The 22,788-nt window shown below is 37.5% G+C and overlaps 1 protein-coding gene and 1 pseudogene across 3 annotated transcripts in view; one reads left to right on the top strand and one right to left on the bottom strand.

The window, feature by feature from the left end:
- The window catches only part of LOC129035728 (bifunctional heparan sulfate N-deacetylase/N-sulfotransferase 3), a 224,059-nt gene that overhangs the window by 67,428 nt on the left and 133,843 nt on the right, over positions 1 to 22,788 (bottom strand). The gene's annotated exons all lie outside the window — the stretch shown is intronic.
- Positions 2,268 to 3,616, top strand: LOC129035730 (peptidyl-prolyl cis-trans isomerase FKBP4-like; annotated as a pseudogene).

Here is a 22,788-nt window from a genome sequence, read left to right as displayed (position 1 = left end):
TTGTATGGAATACAGCAAAAGCAGTACTAATAGGGAAGCTTATAGCTATAAGTGCCTACATTAAAAAAAAAAAACTTCAAATAAACAACCTAATGATGCACCTCAAAGAAGTAGAAAAGGAAGAGCAAACCAAATCCAAAATTAGTAGAAGAAAAGGAATAATAAAGATCAGAGCAGAAGTAAATGAAATTGAAATGAAGAAGACAATACAAAAGATCAATGAATCAAAAAGTTTTTTTAAAGATAAAGAAAATTGACAAACTTTTAGCTTGCCGAAGAAAAAAAAAGAAGATCCAAATATATAAAATCAGAGATGAAAAAGGAGATATTATAACTGATAATGCAGAAATTCATATGAAAATTTCTGGCTACTGTGAGCAACTGTATGCCAAAAAATTGGAAAATCTAGAAGAAATGGGCAAATTCCTAGATGCATACAACCTACCAAGATTGAACCATGAAGAAATCCAAAACTTGAACAGACCAATAACAAGTAACATGATTGAAGTTGTAATTAAAAATCTCCCTGTAAATAAAAGCCCAGGACCCAATGACTTCAATACTGAATTATGCTAAACATTTAAAAAAGAACTAATAGCAATCCTACTGAAACAATTCTGAAAAAATAGAGGAGGAGGGAATACTTCCCAGCACATACTATGAAGCCAGTATTACTCTGATACCAAAACCAGACATGGACACATCAAAAAAAGAAAACTACAGGCCAGTATCTCTGATGAATCTTGATGCAAAAGGCCTCAACAAGGTATTAGCAAACCAAATTCACTAATATGGTAAAAAAGGTCATTCATCATGACCAAGTGGGATTTATCTCTGGCTTGCAAGGATGTTCCAACATACACAAATCAATCAATGTGATTCATCATATCAATAGAATGATGGACAAACCCGTATGATCATGTCAGTGGATGTTGAAAAAGCATTTGATACAATTCAACATCCCTTCATGAAAAACCCTAAAAAAACTGCACATAGAAGGAACATACCTTAACATAATTAAAACCATATGTGACAGACCCATAGCTAAAACCATACTGAATGGGGAAAACCTGAAAACCTTCCTTCTCCCATCTGGAACATGACAAGGATGCCCACTTTCACCACTGTTATTCAACGTAGTACTAGAAGTCCTAGCTACAGCAATCAGACAAGAGGAAGAAATAAAGGGCATTCAACTGGAAAGGAAGAAGTCACGTTATCCTTGTTTGCAGATGGTATCTTATATTTGGGAAAACCCAAAGATGCCACCAAAAAACTATTAGAACTGATAAATTTTGTAAAGTTGCAGGATACAAAATCAACATACAAAAATCAGTAGCATTTGTATATGCTAATAGTGAACAATCTGAAAAAGAAATCAAGAAAGTAATCCTAATTATAATAGCCACAAATAAAATTAGATATGTACCATATTAGTCTGTTCTCATGCAGCTAATAAAGTCATACCCCAGACTGGGTAAATTATAAAGGAAAAAGGTTTAATGGACTTACAGTTCCACAAGGCTGGGAAGGCCTCACAATCATGGCAGAAGGCAAAGAAGAAGCAAAGGCATGTCTTACATGGTGGCAGGCAAGAGAGCTTGTGCAGGGGAACTCCCATTTATAAAACTGTCAGATCCCATGAGACTTACTCACTACCATGAGAACAGTGTGGGGGAACTGCCCCCATTATACAATTATCTCCACCTGGCCCCACCCTTGACAAGTGGAGACTATTACAATTCAACGTGAGATTTGGGTAGGGACACAGCCAAACCATATCACCTAGGATTTAACCAAAGAAATGATCTCTACAATGAAAACTATAAAACACTGATAAAAGAGATTGAAGAGGACACCAAAAAAGAGAAAGATATTCCATGTTCATGGATGGGAAGAATCAGTTTTGTTAAAATGTCAATATCACCCAAAGCAATCTATGTATTCATTGCAATCCCTTTCAAAACACTAATGACATTCTTCACAGAAATATTAATAATAAAAAACTATCCTAAAATTTACATGGTACAACAAAAGACCCAGAATAGTCAAAGCTATCCTGAGCAAAAAGAACAAAACTGGAGAGAATCACATTACCTGACTTCAAATTATACTACAGACTGGCAGAGGTGCTCCAGCCTCCATGTGGTCCGCAGTCAGCACCACAGCACCTGGCCTCCCACACACCCTGAAGGTAGCGCCCCTGCCCTTGGCCCAGAGTATGCTGGTGCCGGTGCCAGCTCCCAGAAAGGGTGCGCTGCATGGAGATGACAGTTGAGGAGATGAAGGAGACCAAGAGTGGGACACAGTCGGCGCCTCTGCCCATGGAGGGAGTGGACATTAGCCCAAACAGGAGGAAGGCATGCTGAAGGTCATCGAGAGAGGGCACAGGTACAGAGATGCCCATGATTGGGGACCGAATCTTTGTCCACTACACTGGCTGGCTGTTAGATGGCACAAACTTTGACCCCAGTCTGGATCACAAGGACAAATTCTCCTTTGACCTGGGGAAAGGGGAGGTCATCAAGGCTTGGGACATTGCTATAGCAGCCATGAAGGCAGGGGAGGTGTGCCATATCACCTGCAAACCAGAATATGCCTTTGGTGCAGCAGGCAGTCCTCCAAAGATCTCCCCAATGCCACACTCATGTTTGAGGTGGAGTTGTTTGAGTTTAAGGGAGAAGATCTGACGGAAGAAGAAGATGACGGAATCATCTACAGAATACAGACTTGTGGTGAAGGCTATCCCAGGCCCAATGAGGGTGCTGTCATGGAGATTGCACTGGAAGGGTGCTACAAGGACTAGCTCTTTAAACATCAGGAGAACCTGGATCTGCCTTATGGTCTGGAGAGGGCCATTCAGTGCATGTAGAAAGGAGAACATTCCCTTGTGTACCTCAAACCCAGCTATGCTTTTGGTAGTGTTGGGAAGGAAGAGTTCCAAATCCCACCAAATGCCTAGCTGAAATATGAATTACACCTCAAGAGTTTTGAAAAGACCAAGGAGTCTTGGGAGATGAATTCAGAAGAGAAGCTGGAACAGAGCACCACAGTGAAAGAGTGGGACACTGTGTACTTCAAGGAAGGCAAATACAAGCAAGCTTTACTATAATATAAGGGGATTGTGTCCTGGCTAAAATATGAGTCTAGTTTTTCCAATGAGGAAACACAGAAGGCACAGTCCCTTCAACTGGCCTCTTACCTCAACCTGGCCATGTGTAATCTGAAACTACAGGCCTTCTCTGCTGCCACTGAAAGCTGTAACAAGGCCCTGGAACTGGACAGCAACAACGAGAAGGGCCTCTTCCATTGGGGAGAGGCCCATCTGGCTGTGAATGACTTTGAACTGGCACAGGCTGACTTCCAGAAGGTCTTGCAGTTCTACCCCAACAAAGAAGCCTCCAAGGCCCAGCTGGCTGTGTGCCAGCAGCAGATCTGCAGGCAGCTTGCCTGGGAGAAGATGCTCTATGCCAACACGTTTGAGAGGCTGGCTGAGGAAGAGAACAAGGCCAAGGCAGAGGCTTCCTCAGGAGACAATCCCACTGACACTGAGATGAAGGAGGAGAAGAAGAGCAACACCACAGAGAGCCAGTCTCAAGTGGAGACAGAAGCATAGCCCGTCTCCACCAGCCCTACTCCTGTGGCTGCCTGCCCCCCCATCTCCCTACTCTGCCCTGTTAGTTTTGTAAAAACTGAAGAATTTTGAGTGAATTAGACCTTTATTTTTCTATCTGGTTGGATGGTGGCTTTAGGGGTAAGGGGGAAAGGAGTAGGCTGGGAGATTGAGGTGGGGAATCATTTTAGGTGGTGTCACCCCCTCTACCCTTCCCCCATTGCACATGAACATATGTCCGTCCATACATGCTCATTAGAATGTTAATTTATTTTGCTGCTTCTGTTTGTTAGGTCCATTTTCCAGGGGTAGAAGACGCAAGTGGTAGGGATGGGGTCTGATATGAATCCAGGGTGGAGAAGGAGACTCCTGGGCAGCTGTTTTCCTCATCCTTTCCCTCTCCCAGTCCATTTCCAAATGTGGCCTCCATGTGGGTGCTAGGGACATGGGAAGAAACACCATTTCTTCTCTGTTCCCTTCCTCACCCCAGATGGCATGGCTGATGCTGTCTTCTGATGTCATGGTGACCAGCCCCGTCCCCTGTTCTGGTACTTCCCCTGTCAGTTTTCCCTCTCAGCCAGGCTGTGTCCCCAAACCCCCTCAGCCTCTTCTTTGCATGTTGATGAAGGTCCAGGCTTGCCTCAAGTTCCATGCTAGAGCAATAAAGTGGAAACAATAAAAACAAAACAAAAAAACCCACAAAAACCAAATTATACTACAGACCTATAGTAACCAGAACAGCATGTTGTTGGCATTAAAACAGACAGATACATCAATGAAACAGAATAGAGAACCCAGAAACAAATTCATACACCTACAGTAAACTCATTTTTGACAAAGGTGTCAAGAACATACACTGGGGAAAAGACGATCTCTTCAATAAATGGTGCTGGAAAAACTGGATATCCATAAGCAGAAGAATGAAACTAGATGCCTATCTCTCACCACATACAAAAATCAAATCAAAATGGATTAAAAACTTAAACCTGAGACCTCATACTATGAAACTACTACAAGAAAACATTGAGGAACTCTCTAAGACATTGATCTGGGCAACATTTCTTGAGTAATACCCCACAAGCACAGGCAACCAACCAAAAATAGACAAATGGGATCACATCAAGCTAAAAAGCTTCTGCACAGTGAAGGAAACAATCAACAAAGTGAAGAGACTACCCACAGAATGAGAGAAAATATTTGTAAACTCCCCATCTGACAAGGGATTAATAAGCAGAATGTATAAGTAGCTCAAACAGCACTGTAGGAAAAAATATAATAATTTGATAAAAATGGGCAAAGGATTTGAAAAGACAATTCTCAAAGGAAGGTATAGAAACAGCAAATAGGCATATGAAAAAGTGCTCAACATCATTGATCATCAGAGAAGTACAAATCAAAACTACAGTGAGTTATTATCTGACACTAGTTAAAATGGCTTATATCCGAAAGACAGTCAATAATAAATGCTGGTGAGGAATTGGAGAAAAGAGAACCCTCATACATTATTGGTGGGAATGTAAATTAGTACAACTACTGTGGAGAACAGTTTGGAGAGTCCTCAGTAAACTTAAAATAGAGCTTACCATATGATTCAGCAATCCTACTGCTGAGTATATACCCAGAGAAAGATAATCAGTATAACAAAGAGATATCTGGACTGCTGTGTTTGTGGCAGCACTGTTCACAATAGCCAAGATTTGGAGGCAACCTAAGTGTCCATCAAAGATGAATGGATAAAGAAAATGTGGGACTTATACACAATGGTGTACTATTCAGCCATAAAAAAGACTGAAATTCAGTCATTTTTAACAGCATGGATAGAACTGGAGGTCATTATTTTTTGTGAAATAAGCCAGACACAGAATGACAAACATCATATGTTCTCACTTAGTTGTGGTATCCAAAACTCAAAGCAATTGAACCCATGCAGATAAAGAGTAGAAGGATGGTTACCAGAGCCTGGGGAGAGTATTGGGGGGTTCTGCGGGGTGGTGGGGATGGTTAATGTGTACAAAAAATATTTAGAATTAATGAATAAGACCTAGTATTTGATAGTACAACAAGGTGACAATAGTCAATAATATTTTAATTGTACATTTTAAAATTACTATAAGAGCATAATTGAATTGTTTTTTACACAAATGCTTGAGGGGATGCAATTCCCATTTTCCATTAAGTAATTATTACACATTGCATTCCTGTTTCAATACATCTCATGTACCCCATTACACCTACTATATACCCACAAAAATTAAGTAGGCCCTTGGGAAAAGTAGGCTTGCTTCTTTTTCAGACCCATCCATGCTGAGTCCAGGCCTAGAGAATGCTTTCTTTGCTCTATTCCTTAATGGACTCCATCCTGAACTCAGTAATTATAGCTAAGAAACAATAGCTAAGTTTGAAAGATCACCACCTATCAAACTGGAATACACCTTTCTGGAATTTAACTGGCTTTCCTGAAACCCTTTTGTAAAAGAAATTAGCACCTATAAAGGAAATCTCCATTTGTAAGATGTCTGCCTATGTACATTAGAAACTCTTCCCGTTGTTTTAAATTTACACAAGTCATATTTCTGTTTAAGGTGCTTTTCTGGCCGTCCTATCTAACTTAACTTTTACTTTCACCACTTTCCCCTTGGTTTGAGCAAATGATACTGTATTTAGGTCTAAAGTGTTAGCTCTGTGCTTTTGAAATAGAAATTTTCTTGTTTCACCTAAGAGTTTTCCCTTTAGAAATGCAAATTTGTTGCCTAGTTAACAATTGCTTAGGGTGACAAAATAGGTAATTGGAAGATCGATAGGCTGAATGGGGAAAAGAAAAACTCTTTAAAAACTGGCAAATGAGAATCCTTTAAGAAAGCTATAAAATCTGCTTCTGTCTGTGTGTTTGTAGGTCTATATGTATTATGCATATGTGATAATATTTGATAAATAAAACTTGTTTTAAAATTGTTGGTAAAATAGGGATGACTTCAAAATACAATTGAATATAATTTGATGCTTGCTTGATTTGACTGTGGAGCTTATGTTTTGGTTCAGAGCCTCTGGGTTTCGGGGTCTGCATAGGTGGCCATGGTGAGGTCTGGAGACATGTTTTCAGTGCCTAGACCAGCAACCATGCAGCAAAGTCAAACTCAATATGGCCCTTTCTTTCCTGCCCCAGCTTTGCCTCCTGGTTATTTCGGGAGTGGTTAGATTCTCCAGGTATAGTCTTCACAGCTCTGTCTTCTGTCCTGACCTCTATACCTGGTATGCAAATTCAGGACTCAGACAGGCCCTACCCTTCATAGTCCTCCTGGGTGCCACATGGCTACTTGGGACCCAAGATGACTGGGGAAGACATTAGGGAGGGTACCTGTGTCATAGTTTCAAAATTTATTTCAGTCATTTCAAATCTTAAAGTCATGCTATACTACATTAATTAATACATAGACATAAAATATCTGAATCATTTGTAAGTTAAAAACTGAAATATTACTTATTAAACATGAGTTTAATTCTATATACCTTGACTTTTGTTTATGTTGTACAGAAAAGCTAAATATATTTAGGTCTGTTAAAAAACAATAACTTGAAGAACCATCTTTTGAAAAAAATTATAAAATGGTTTTTATTTGTAAATACTGATATAAAACAGTTCAAAATTACTTTCAGAGTTTTCACTATAAATTAGGGTTCTAATAGTTAAATTAGAGTTTATATATAATTATATTACTACTACTAGATATGAAACAATTCTGTATACAGAGTGTATAAACAAAAGCAAGATATGCTTTTGATGAGGAAAGTAATAAAGACATAAAATGTGTATTTTAAATTTTTTTTATCTAGTTTGAAGTTATTTAAACATTTCAAATTGAAGGACTAAAAAATAGGCAAAATTACATAAACCTAGGAAGTTGGGGAAAAATGTGAAACATAAAAGATCTATGGAAATCTTGTGTGGTCGAAAGATGGCAAATTTCATAGATTTAGTTATAAAGTTTTATTACAATTAGCCTTAGCATTGCTAATACACTAATCTAAAAATAAAGTTTGGTTTTCTCTTTTGAGGAAAATTTCAGTGGAGTATTAATAAATGACAGTAAAATATCTTTGTTCGCCTTTGAGTAAACTATAAAAAATACAAGAGAGGAGAGACATTCTGTCCCATGCTATCTTTCTTAGGTCATTTGGTTGGAAAACTGAGTCTCCTCTATCAAAGAGTAAAGGTTTTGGTTTTTAAAAATCTTTTATTTATTACATTGGCTAAATAAATGACTATTATTTTACGGTTACTTGTAATCATGTTTGCGTTAAGTATTTTAAACCTTTGACATATTTGACAGGCTTCCCCAAATCAAATTTCAGCTTCAGTATTGTCTTTTTTGACCTTCAATTTTGGGATGCTACAGAGGGCTCCTGAAACATCCAAAAAAGACATAAATAGGATTATTTGACATGTTGAATTACATGGGAAGCACTGACAAATAAAAAATGTTTAACTTTCTTCAAGTTATTGGCTGGGTACTGTGGCTCATGCCTGTAATCCCAGCACTTTGAGAGGCTGAGGCAGGCAGAGCACCTAAGCTCAGGAGTTCAAGACCAGCCTGGGCAACATGGGCAAACCCCATCTCTACTAAAAATACAAAAAACAGCCAGGCATGATGGCGTGTACCTGTGGTCCCAGCTACTTGGGAAGCTGGGGTGGGAGGGTCACTTGAGCCTGGGATGCAGGGGTTGCAGTGAGCCAAGATTGTGCCACTGCACTCTAGCCTGGGTAACAGAGTGAGACTTATCTCAAAAAGAAGTTTAATGAATATATTATTAATATATGTTCTAAAATTATATCAGATTTCTAAAATTCTAATATATCTCAGTATATGCTACACAGTTATGGTTATTATGTGAAGTTATTTTATAGGTCAAAGAAATAACCAAATTTCCTTGTCAATTGTCTTTAACTATAACCATTTAAAGTCATTTCTACAGTTAATTGCTTAATTCTGATGCAGTTTTTGAAAACTTCACAAGCACATAAAATCTTAGGGTACTGTGTCTTTAAGGAGGTTCATGAAAGGATTAAAAGCACCTTGGTAAGCACTCTTGGATACAGGTTTCTGATAACTTTAGGATCATATTATGAAGCCTGGATAAGAATTCCCAGAAATCTAATGAGAAACTGACCGGTTTTTAAAACTGCTAACCCAAGCAAGACAAAAATTAATTGAATATCAAGAAAATACTTTATCAGATTTTCATGCTAAATCAGCCACTACCGATGTTTAGATATGCAATTTGAATAAACTCCATGGTGCAAGTCAAATTATCTGCGATAGCCCGTTAGTTATCAGTGCTCTGCACCTAAATCGGAGAAACAACTGGATTTAAGAGGACATAAGTCCAATGTTAAATGTGGACTCAGGGAGAACTTAGATGGCTGCTTTGTCCTTTCTGAGTCTTTAAAGTTTTCATTATTAAAAGCTGTACAATCCATGATTCATCATGGAAATGATAAAGGGATCCAAATTAATATATAAATAATATATTAACAATATATAAATAATATATTATTAATATATTATATATTAACAATATATAATAAATATATCATATATTAATGATATATAGGTGGTGTAACTGTCCTAAATTGCTAAAATAGTTTATGATCAATGTTTGCTTTGTTAAACCCATATTCCTAGGAAGATAATCTAAACTTCAGGTACATTTCTGCTACCTGATGGGCCATTTAAACATTTATAGGGGGATTTCATTCAATTTTCATTTTCAATGTATGTTTTCTGGTTGTATAAAAGCTTTCCTAGGCAAGAGGGCTGATGTTGTAACAGTAGCTCATTAGGCCAAAGTATATTTTCACCAGTTAAAGAAAGCTTTTTGTGGTCCACTGACTGAGGGCAATCAACCCCTTAATAATCTAGAATATGAAGACTGGGTCTTCTGGGAGCAACATCAGAGAAAGATTGCTCTTGCCATCCACACTGCAGCAAAACTTTGGGAACTTGAGTCTTGGCTTCATAATCTCACAACTGAGAAGGGTCCTTCCACAGTCTTGGAACTGTATGCCCATTGGAACTCTTAAGGTAAAGCTAACCAGGGAAGTTTCTCCCCAAGAAGATGGCATCATTGATGTGGATGGCTTTTTCCCAAGATCATGGGTCAAGAATTGTCTGCTGTTATGAGACTTTTATCTCTCATTTTTTCTTGCTTATGTCTCTATCAACAATAGAGCTGAAAAGGGGGTCTCTTGTATGCACTCTTGGGGTATACTTTTATTTGTGGGAGATTTCGCAGCCAAACTTCCACATGGACAACCTTATTCCTTGAGAGATGAAAGATGAAGGACCAATACGAACAAGAAATGTTAGCCTTGTTCCTTCATAGTCAATCAAAAACAGAACATTGGTCCACTCCTCTTAAGGTACATCATGGGTTAAAGAAGACCTTTACAGGAGATCTTCTCTCTTCTGGATGGGTATCATTTTTTAGATCTCTCTTTCCATGGTTGGGAGTAAATGAGGCAATGATTAGAAATTTATCCCTCATGATAGGCTCTGTAGCAGATTCTACTGCAAAAGCTCTGGCTACACAACAGACTTAAAATTCTCTTGTGAAAGTTATGCTAAATAATTGAATTGCTCTAGATTACTTACTGGCTAAACAGAAGTATCTGTATGGTTGCTGGTACTTCTAGTTGTACATGAAGGAATACATTGGGTATTATAGAGATTCATTTATAGGGGATTAATGAACAGGCTACCTTGTTGAAATGAGCAGACTCTTTGGCTAATTCTTTGATCTATTTAATTGTAGTTGGATTGGTTCATGGGGACCCTGGCTAAAAACCATACTTCAAACTCTTGGTATTATCCTCCTCCTCATGGTCATAATAGTGGTCTCCCTCATGTGCTGTTTTCTTCGAAAAGTTTTGAATGTTTGCATGCAGCCATCTCAAGAATGTCAAATGATCTCTCCTGAACTGTAATGACAAAAGCTTAAAGAAATGTGTGATCATGAGGACATGATGACTTATGAATGATGTGCTGAAACTAGAAACCCAAAATGATGGTAACTGAAGTGGCACTAAGGCCCTAAGTTTTGTCACACTGTTACCTAAGTGAGAATGTGATGGTTAATACTGAGTGTCAACTTGACTGGATTGAAGGATGCAAAGTATTGATCCTGGGTGTGTCTGTGAAGGTGTTGCCAAAGGAGATTAACATTTAAGTCAGTGGGCTGGGAAAGGCAGACCCACTTTAATCTGAGTGGGCACAATCTTATCAGCTGCCAATGTGATCTGAATAAAAGCAGGCAGAAGAACGTGGAGAGATCAGACTGGCTTAGCCTCTCAGCCTACATCTTTTTTCTGTACTGGATGCCTCCTGTCCTCGAACATCGGACTCCAAGTCCTTCAGCTTTGGAACTCAAACTGGCTTCCTTGCTCCTTGGCTTGCAGACGGCCTATTGTGAGACCTTGTGATCATGTGCATTAATAATGCTTAATAAACTCCCCTTTTTATATACATCTATCTTATTAGTTCTGTCCCTCTAGAGAACTCTAATACAGAGAAGTTAATCAAAATGGAGGAATTTTTTTAAAGAAAATTATGGGAGCCATTGTTTTAGACTGAGTTTGTACAGTAGGCCCCAACAGACCAGACCAAACAAATGGAGTCACTCATGCTAAATATGACACAATCAAACTGAAACTTTAAGGAAGCAGATAGGTCCTAAAACAGACCAGATTTTGTTTTTCTCCTGTAAGCAGAAGATTCCAAAACAAGGAGGTACCCTCTCCTCTGACCCTTACCCAAAAAATAACCTGAAGTGCTTGTTTCTACTTTACAAAATCCACTGTTTTTCCACGGGGTTTCAAGACCAAATAAGTAAAATTATGATGCTAATAGTGACATCAATGACTAAAGTTTTGGTCATCCTCTTAATTTTAGAGGGGAATTGTTAAGTTTAGCATAAAGCATATGCCTCCTTACATACTTTAAGTGCAGCCTAAAGGTTTCTCTGTACATAGTGAACTATAACCTAAATGGAGATGTAAATAAATAAACCCATTCTTGTGTCAATCACTGAGTTTTGGCCAATGAAAGGTAGCCAACTATTCAAGCCATGTCCAAATTAGGCAAATGCTGAACTGTAACCAACCAATCTGGCTGTTTCTGTACCCCACTTCCATGTTCTGTACATCACTTTCCTTTTTCTGTCCATAAATCTTCAACCATGTGGCTGCACTGGAATCTCTCTGAATGTACCCTGGCTCAAGAGGCTGCCTGATTTGCAAATTGTTCTTTGCTCAATTAAACTGTTAAATTTAATTTGTCTGAGGTTTTTCTTTTAATGATATCTACATGTAGCATATGTATGTCATAAAATTAACATATAATTTATAATAAATGTATAATATACATATTATTAGATTACCACTTTATCTTATACTTATTGGCTTTAATTTACAAGCATTTATCATCACAAATTATATTACACCAGTGCATTTGATTTCTTGTTAAAGTGAACTAAATTTGGTAAGCTTCCCTTATGTTCATAAATAATTTAAATGCATAGATAATTAAAAATGTGTTTAGTTTGTATATACACACAACATGAAGTAAAATGCTTTCTTCCATATTAAATAATTAATGGTAACATATGTCAAATATTTCTTTGAAATTCAATAGACATTTAAAAAATATACAGTAGCATATGTACCCATCATATTTCAATTATATTTTAATATTCTTTGATGTTATTAAACAGCTATTCCCTGTTACATGTCTCTTTAGCATTGGTGTCTCTTAACGAAATATAAGAAACTAATAGGATATGTTGTACAAAAATTCAGTGACTCATATTTATTATCCTTAAATTAAAGTAGAAAGTCTTATTCATTTGTGCCTCAATTTATTTGCCAGTTGAGTAGGAATGCAGAAATAAAAGGTAAGTAATAAAGAAAAAGCCACTTCATGGAAAATGGAAAGGCCTGGAGATAGTTTGTAATTATGCAGCTTTCACAGTCAGAGGGCACATGTGAAAATGCAGACCACAAACATGCTTACAGCAGGTAAGTACATAGTACAGAGTATTCCTTTGATGCATAGAATGAAAGCACATTTCTAATAATAAATTATGTATACTTAATATTGCATATTGTTATACAATATTAAAAATGTCTTAGGGTTCTCTAGAGAAACAGAACCAACAGAGAGAGAGAATGTGTGTGTGTGTGTGTGTGTGTGTGTGTGTAGACAGAGAGAGATAGAGAGAGAGACAAAGGGAAACAGAGAGAAAATGAGAGACAGACAGACAGAGATTTATTTTGAGGAACTGGCTTGTGACTATAGAGACTTGGTAAGCCCCAAATTTGCAGGGCTGGAGACACAGAGAAGAGTTGCAGTTTGAGTCCAAGCACAATCTGCTGGGAGAATTTCCTCTTCTGGGGAGGTCAGTCTTTTTCTATTAAGGCTTTTAAGTATTTGGATGAGGCACACCCACATTATGGAGGGTAATCTGCTTTACTCATAGGCTACTGATTTAAATGTTATCTCATCTAAAGAAATACCTGCACAGAAACATCTAGAATAATATTTGAACAAATATCTGAGTACCATGGCCTTACCAAACTGACATGTAAGATTAACCATGGCAGAGGATGAATACTTTTTAAGGAAATGATTTCATTTTGTTCTTCAGTGCCACGTGCAACAAAATGATTCTTTAAACTGTTTTGTCAACTGCATTCTCCTTACATCTAGTTTTTTGACATTATTTTGCTAGGTAAGAAGAGGAGAGAGAAGTGAGACTCTGTAAAACTGAAATTGGAACAGGAGTTCTGTGAGTAAGGGGTGGCCTGAGCCACCCTTCTAGCACCGTGAGTAAGTGGTAGGAGTTTGCATTTGAGTGAGTGCCCCTGTGGTACATCTGTGCAGGCTACAGCCAAGATTTCTGGGATTCCAAACTTAGTCAAGGTGCCCTTTTCCCAGCCTGACACACATAGAAGCCACAGATCTGCTGGCCCTTCTGCAGTCATGCAGGCTTAGCCAATTTACAATTAGGAGGATGTAAATATGCAACATATGTAAATATGTTTTGGACTCAGTTTTCATCCGAGGCCAAAAGACAATAGCAATAATCCTAAATTCCAGAGTGAGATCCTGAACCACTTGTCTTGCAAGGGAGGTGGTAAAAAACCTTTGGTCATTCATTCACTTGAAGATTGTTATGTAATGGAGGATTTGATTAGTGTTTGTCTCTAGTTCTCAAGAGGAAAACTAGTTCTCTGAAATTTCCCAAATGATAGGAGTTCTTTGTTATTCATGGTGGATCCAGATAGCTTATACTAGTGAGATGATTCATGGTGGGGCCCTAGATAGCTTATACTAATGAAATGATTTGGGATGGGGATAGGCCCTGCCAGAAAGACCAACCATTTGATTAGACTGGTGGAGCTTTGAATCAAATGATATCACCAGTATCCTTGAATCCTCAGAAGGATGAGAAAGAAGAGAAGGGCTGGAAACCGAGCTCAGTTATGTGCCCAGTGATTTAGTCAATTATTCCTATAGTTCTGGTGCCCAATGTGGGGCAGCTGGGACACTTGAGTTGCTCCAGAGCCTGCAGATGAGATTCTGGAACAACAAATGAAAAGCCAGCAAAGAAATGGTAAACATTGTTTTCCAAGGACAGCCCTCCTGGATCTCTGCCCGTAGTGTCGTCTGGTGGAGAATAGAAGGTAAAATTTTCTCATCTCTTCTTTCCAAAATTCAGATTAGCAGGAGAAAATCATCCATATGTACGAGTTGCTGGGCGTAGTGAATCAGGTGATTTTTTTTTTGTTTGGTATGAGTAGTCTTATTTTCTGATCCTTTCCCTTGCAGAGATGCTGCCTTGTTTTCTGTTGTCTGTCTTTTGTATTGTTTATCATAAACAGCAGAATCACAGGGCAAGGAGCACAGGCATAGGCTCTCTAAGGTTGTTGCTCAAGCTGGCCTGACAGGCTGGTGGATTCATAGTTCTTACCAGACTTCTGTTTAGTTAAACTAACTTTGCTGTGGTAACTGAGTCAAAAACTGGATGAGATTCTCCTTTTGTCTTACATCCTGAGATTCTCTTTTGTTTTATATCCTGAGATCTTGGCTTTGTGACCATTGAAGACATTCTCTCTGTTCCATTTTAGGGAAGTGCAAAGTGTTGGCTTGTGTCAGGCAGCCAGCTGGATGGCCTGGAACCCAAAGGTTTTCTTTGATCATTTCAATTCTCAGGGGAATTTGTCTTATAAGAAGTCCTTGTCCTCATTGCTTGGTTAGTAAAGGGAAACTCCCATCCCAGTATTGTTTGCCTTTTGTCGCAGATTACTGTGTTTGTGACTGGAGGCATCCCAGAATTTTTGTGGGAGACTGGAGATACCATTTACATAAATACTGTCATTACTACCTGTGGCAATGAAAGTCTTTGCTGTCTTAGTCTGTGGAATTGAACTTTCCATAGTATTATTGGTTTGAGTCACTATACGAAAAATGTTTGAATTGTGGCTTTTGGTCTTGGGGTACCAATTTATTACTAATCCTTCCCTCCCATGAACAGCTTTTGTTTTCCTGTTTGTTTCAATTTGTGTCCTGAGAACTTGGCTTGGCTTCCTGCCTGTCAGGGCATGCATTTTATTGGGCCTGCTTCCATGATGAACCAACTGAAAAGTTGTCTGGCACCCAAAATATGGCCAGACAAAAATGTGGCTTGAACCCCATATGTAGCTAGCATACCTACTATTGCCAGCTCTGAAAGCATTGTCTGAATCTTTTTCTCTTTTGGCTGTCTTTGGGAAGTGGCTCTGGACCTTGAGAGGGCTGCATTTTTGCACCTGTGCAGAGATGACTTGTGAATCCTTGGTTAAATCATAAACGGCTTATTAATTTTGGTCTTGAGTCACCTATTAGGTATACCTTTGGTTTAAAATTTTGGTTTATTTTATTTATTGAATCTCTTAAATGAGTTTCAAATTGGCTTATAGATAAATGGACACTCATATTAAATAAATATACCTAAACCTGCTGAAAATATAGTAACAAACCCAAATGTTTTTCACTTTCATGTGACTTAGGTGAATCTCTGGTAAGTAAGATTAGTTCAATATTGTTGGCTTATGGGAGAAAATAGAGCCAAGAATATTTGCTGTTTGTCCCAGCTGATATCTGATAATTTTTGAAAAGATATTTAAAAGAGCTCTATGGTCAGAAGTGAGCTTACTTGGAAGTTGATATTCAGGCTATAATTTATTTAAGGCCTCTCTGGTCTCTGTACTGGATCTTGCTTCTCCCATGGGAGCTTCTCAGTCAATTGAAGCTTCTCAAACCCATGCTAACTAAATGCTCAGCCCTTCTGTTTGCTTCATTTCTTGTCGGCATGATTTTTGCTGAAGATAATGTGGAACTTCACTGGCTTTTTTGGGAAACAAGATCTCAAGCTGGCTCCTCTCAGATCTGTTCTTTCCATTTCCTGCTCCTCCTTTTTCTTTTTTACCATCGTTTATCTTCCATCCAGTTTCCTTGCATTCTTGATACGTTTCTCTTCTAGCCCCTACCTCCTTCATTTGGTGGTCAGGAGATGGGAAATTACTAAGAGGAAATAGAGTTCTCGTGGCTACATGAAGAGACCTAAAGGAGACTTCTGGTGACTCTGATACCCTTTGAGGAACACAGGGAAGGTGCCACTGATTTCTTTTTTGGAGTACTCTGTCTTCCTCATGGAGCCCTGAGAATCGTGAGTAGGTTCCCCTCAAGTCTGAAGCTTTGCTCTCCTTTACATTGAGATATCTGATTTCTTTGGCATTTTGGGTACCAAGGATTAGTTTGTGCTATGAGGTGGCGCTTTGCCTGATGAGTCACTGGCAAGAGCTATAGTTTTAAAGGTAACTGACAGTGGTTACAGTAAATGGTTATTACTGCAGGGGACACAAACTCTGGCTTTTGGAATTCACAGGTATTTCATTTCCTCTTTTTCCTGTGTGGTTAGGTGAGGGCACTTAGGAGATATTAGAGTGTTCATCACTGAAAAATAAGATGACTATAAAAGTATAAGCTGGTCAAGAAATGGGCTACTTGACCTTAGGTCACCCACCAGCCTCTAGAAAATGTCTGTACAACTAGGTACACTGTAGATGCACTACATGACCCAATCCTGTGGCGCTTTCTTCTTAGGCTTTTATCTAGGCTCTGAGAAGACTCAAGATTAAACCGAAGCTAAATTGAAAAGTCACCTATGTAACCAAACTTGTCTCCAAACTGTTACTTTCTGGCATTTAGCGGGTTATTTTGAAGAGTCTACTGAATTATCTCCTAAGTCGATCTGTGTACTTCTTTGTACCACTCAAAGAGGGACACCATAGAATATTACATAGCCATGAAAAGCAATGAAATCATATCCTTTGCAGCAACATAGATGCAGCTGGAGGCTATTATCCTACATGAATTAATGCAGGAACAGAAAACCAAATACCACATATTCTCACTTATAAGTGGAAGCTAAACGTTGGATACTCATGGTCATAAAGATGGCAGCAGTAGACACTGGGGACTGCTAGAGAGGGGAGGAAGGGAGAGAGGCAAGAGTTGAAAAACTAGCTGTTGGGTCCTATTGTCAGTACCTGGTTGATGGGATCATTTGAACCCCAAACTTCAGCATCAGGAAATACACCCAGTTAACAAACTTGTACATATATCCCCTGAATCTAAAATAAAGCTTAAAAAAAAAAACCCTATTTCTTTGGCTGTAACCTCTCCTCTTCCTCCACTCCCCTTCTCTTTTGACTCTAGATGTGTTAAGAACCATGTTAACTGGAGGCGTAAGGTAGGAAATAGAGACAAAGTCTATCACCCTCATTTTCCCATTGAAGGGTCTTCCTTGTAGTAAAGTAGAGCTGTAGGATGAGGGCAGGAGTTAAAAGTTTCAACCTTAAATTACATTTAGTACTTTGATTATTATATAATATTGGATACATTACTTACTAAATTGAGACTTATTCATAACTAAAGTGACTGGAGAACTTTTAATATCTGAGAATAACCAAAAAATGTTGAGACTTACTTGAGATTTTTTTCTGGGGAGATGGGAGGAACTAGCCCTATAGATTGGCTTACAGGGATGGGCACAGGAAAAACAATGAGGCTGTTTCTGGATTTTATTAGTCTTGCTCATTTAAGCCAAGGATACATATATATTAAACACAATAATAGGTTTAAGACTACAGGATATTACTTCATTTTCCAGACACTAAAACTTTTCTAGTTTTTAAAAAAGTTTAATTGGGAGTGGACCTCCACCTTCCCTCCCTTACCACTTCCAAATTCTCACCATTGATCAAATAACTGAAGTTAGATTTCTAGTAATTATGGCAGAATGAGGGCTTGGATTATGACATAATTTAATAAAAAAACTAATTTTTGCAAACCTCAATTTATAGATTACTATTCATATCTGATTTATAGGAATAAATGTTTTCTTATGTAGTACTAATGTTAAAAATATGTGAAGTTATTCATTATGGCACGCTTTCAATGGGTCTCTCATTTAGGTAAATCTTACAAGCAAATATACTGACTGCCTTTTTTTCCCTGGACTATCTTTTTAAGGATATTTGTAAAGTAAACAGCCTTGGAAGACAGAAATAGTGTCTCCCCCCCAGGGCAAAGGTCAGGTTTGTCTATTGTCCACCATAATAAAAATCATGACTCTTTGTAGGGCAAAAGTCAGACAGGTTTATTGCCTATTATGTGAGATTTGAGTTCTCCAAAGTTGGAGTTCCTCTTAGGTAATATATCTGATATTCTGGCTATTGCTATTGCTCTCCTTTATATTTAACCTCATGCCTTCTTCCAGCATCCATGAATTGTAGCTGGCCAACTTTTAGCTTGCAAGTAGGATAAATCACAATATTTGATAATACTAAAATAATCTCAAACTTAATAGGATAGCTACTATCAAAGCAACAGGAAATAATGTGTTGGCAAGGTTGTGGGAAAGTTGGAATCCCTGTGCACTGATGGTGGGAATGTATAATGGTATAGCTGCTATGGAAAACAGTATAATGATTCTTCAAAAAATTGAAGATAGAATTACCATATGATCCCGCAATTCTGCTTCTGAGTATATACCTAAAACAACTGAAAACAGGGTCTTGAAGAGATGTTTGTACACTCATGTTCACTGCAGCTTTTATTCACAATGGCCACAAGGTGGAAGCAATGTAAATGTCCATCAATGAATGAATGAATACACCAAATGTGATATATACATACAATGGAATATTACTCAGTCTTAAAAAGGAAGAAAATTCTGACACATGCAATAATATCAATGAACCTTGCGGATATTATGCTAAGTGAAATAAGCCAGTAACAATAAGAAAAATACTGTTTGGTTCCACTTACGTGAGGTACCTGGAATAGTCAAGTTTATAGAGACATAAAACAGAATGGTAGTTGCTAAGGATTCAGGGCAGGAGGAATACGGAATTGTTGTTTGATGGATATAGAGTTGCAGATTTGCAATATGAAAATGTTTTGGAGATCTGTGTCACAACAATGTGAATGTGCTTAACACTACTGAGTTCTGTACTTAAAAATAATTAAGATGATAAATTTTACATTATGTGTATTTTATCACAATTAAAAATATTAAAATAACACATCCAGATTCTAATTTCAGTCTTGTTATATGGATGTCATAGATATAATACAATTTTTAAAAGGACTTACGCTTTTTTTTTTCTGTGGGTCCTTGAGACCCACAGAATATGCTTAAGAAATTAAAATAGGTTGTGTGTGGTGACTGAATTAGTTACTTATTTAACTTAACTGTAACTATCCAACTTTATTTCTCATTGTTCTCCAGTATTAGATTTCCATTTCAGTAAAGCCCCTCCTGGATTTTCTAAACATTCCAGGATTATTCTTCCTGCAGATTGTTGCCTTCTCCACTCCTTCACCTAACTGAATCATGATCGTCCAGGAAAACTCATTCAAATCTTCCATTCTTCACTGAGACTTCAAGACTCATAAGAATGTTTCCCTTTAAAAAACCCCAGCAGCACTTGTGTTGCAGCCTTGATATACTTTGTAATCATGATCCAGAATTACCCCTATTCTGAAATATTTATCATGATCTGAAACCCAGAACTTAAATGATAACTCAAAAGGCAAACTCCATTCATGTTCTTTTGTTGTTGAAATATGTCTGGCTCCATTGTTCTTAATAGTTGTGGTGGAAAAATCTACAGGGTCATGATGTTTTCCTGTAATCTTAAACCAAATTAAAAGAGGCTGACATTGGTTGAGGGTATTCAAATTGGGATAAAAGAGCATTTTAAATATTATCCAAATGAAAACTGATAAAAGCAGTGAACCCAGTGATTTCATCAAAGACAAGAAAAAACTCGGTAGAAGGATGCTTTTGCATTTGATTTGGTGATTAAACTTCTAGAAATAATTCATGCTCTACAGCATAGAGGATGCTGAATAATCTGCATGCCATTTTAACGAGAAAGAGGCAAATGGCAAAATCCTTCCTAAGCTGTCTTTTTCCTAAGAATCCTATCCTATTTACCAGGAGCCCTTACTGTCTCTATATTTCCCAGTACCTTCACATACATTATCTTCACAAACTTGTTCTTTGCCACAACCCTATGAGACTGGCATTTTCCCTATTTTTTTAATAGTTAAGAAATTTGATATTTGGATTATTTAAAAGATTTGCTTGTGACTCTTGGTTCTATCACCTGATTTGCTTATTACTGTCTTATGGCTTTCCTCTTCCTTGTCCTGAATGCCTCCTCACTTCCTCACAATTCATAGTCTATTTTCAATTTTCATTTAAATCTAAATTAAGATTTCAACTTAAATCTACCTTCTCCTTGAAGACCTCTATTATTGATGAAGTTCACATAGTTTTTTTTACTTTCAAATTTCAAGTTGATGCTGCATAATTCAATTTCAAATTCCATTGATTATTTTCCAGATCTTTCATTAGATTATTTCATATCTCATAAAGTAAAATGTAAATTCTTTAAGAGAAAGGGTTATGGCTTACAAAGCTTTTTTGTTCTATCAATTAATGTAGTGGGTGTCTCATATTAGAAGTTTAATAAATATTTCTTAATGTAGCCTTTCTTAACCAGTTTTTGAGAACATTCCACATTCTCTATATTATTATTTCTCTATATTATTATGGAGAAAATAATTCAATTGCCTATTTTCATAATTCTCACAACAAGGGTACAAAGCTAGAGAAGTGAACTCATCATGTGCAATGGATTCATAAGAGCATTAGGGCTTAATTCTCCCAGGTTGAGAAGAACAATTTAATGAGCTGACCATCATCAACACCAAGATGAAAGGTTAGATAATAAATGACCTTTGGTCATAATAATATGCAACTTTCTATCTGCATATAATGTTATGAAGGCATAGTGCAAAGTAATTGAAGAAGAAACAGTTAAAAGAATTTATAATGTTAAATGTATGGATGAAGTATGAGAAAATATGTAGGGGAGGTTTGCTTGCAGGTTTTTTTTAAATTTTAAGTTCTGGGGTACGTGTGCAAGATGTGCAGGTTTGTTACGTAGGTAAATGTTTGCAGGTTTTTTAAAATTTTAAGTTCTGAGGTACATGTGCAAGATGTGCAGGTTTGTTACATAGGTAAATGTTTGCTTGTAGGGTTTTTTTTAAGACTTAAATTCAAGAAAGGTAACTAGAATAATTATATAATTATTTTAATCGAAATAATTAGATATTCGAGGAGCACAAAAAATTGCCAAAAATTTTAACCTTTAATATGGCAAACTTTTTACTAAACCTAATAAAGCATAATGATACACATTTGCATTTTTTGCCACTTTGGAGGTAAGAATGTGCAATGTGTTGGCTAAAGTGGAGTGAGGATAGCACAGACCAGCTAATCAGTCTCCAGTCACCTGAAATTTGGCACAGAGAAAAAGACACACAAACAATTGTAAACACGGAAGAACAATTCTACACTGAGAACACACATTTACATAAAGTCTCTTCTCCAGAGGCTTTCTAATTCACAGTGGAAATGCCTGTTTTAGTGGGCGTCAAGCTCTTTTCCAGCACAGGTCCAGGCTGAGAGAGAAGTTCCTTATGTCTACATGCCCTCAGGAACAGGCAGAAGCAAACCACACAATTGAGGTTTTTATCAGTTGCCACAAGGATATGGTTTAGCTTCACCACTATCAAGGAGGGCCCATGGTGTGTGCCTCCCAGTGTGCGAGATAAGAGAGGGTAGGTGTAATTGTTACCTAGAAGAGTCATTTTAATCTTTTTGTGATAAGGTAGGGGGAGAAAAGATACTATTCCAAAGTGTTGTCTAGGAAGGAAAAGAACATAGATAAGACAGCAACTTTAAGTCAGAGAAGTTAGTAAATGTGGGCACTACTTAGTGACGGATGACTAATTATTATTAATATATGATACTAATCTGATTTTAGAGAAAATAATGGTAATAAAAGGAACTGAGATTAAGAAGACACCTAAGTTACTAAAGGAATGAAAATAAGTAAAAACTAGATAAGACAAAGGTGGGAAAGAGAAAAGAAGAAATCAGAAGAAAAAATTAATGGCTTTACAGTTAAAGGGAGTTTACTTGGGAATACTGGCATAGATAGGCTATTAAGTGAAAAAGGCAGAAAGATTCTGTTGGAAAAAATCTCTAGGTACCTCTGTGAGGCAAGAAACCAATGAAATCAAGGATAAACACTGGAGCATTGAATTGATGAGTTACACCAGAGGGTTTATAGTCAAGTCTGAGAGAGGGTTGCTGGTAAAATACGGGGTATTATCAAGGTAGCATGAAGTCCTCTGTAGACTGTATGTGGTCAGAGTTCTGGTCATGGATTTTGGCTGTTAATCTTATGAGGATTATAAAATGTGAAAGGAAGGGATGGCTTTTAGCATAGCAAGCTGGTTCAGAGCAAAAGAAATGACAAAATTATAGGTGACAGTGGAGAGGCAGGCAAGAAGGCAGTCACAGAATCCGACTTTAGTCACAGTCGGATTCTAAAATGAGCTACTGAAGATTAACTCAAGGACACTTGTACCTGGGTGAGCAACTACAGAGAAAATTCTTTCAAGGCTCAAAGAGTCAAGGAGAAGTAAAAAATT

Source organism: Pongo pygmaeus, chromosome 3 (assembly GCF_028885625.2).
Source record: "Pongo pygmaeus isolate AG05252 chromosome 3, NHGRI_mPonPyg2-v2.0_pri, whole genome shotgun sequence".
NCBI lineage: Eukaryota > Metazoa > Chordata > Mammalia > Primates > Hominidae > Pongo > Pongo pygmaeus.
The sequence above is the reverse complement of the archived record's forward strand: the minus strand, read 5'-3'. Positions and strand labels throughout refer to the sequence as shown.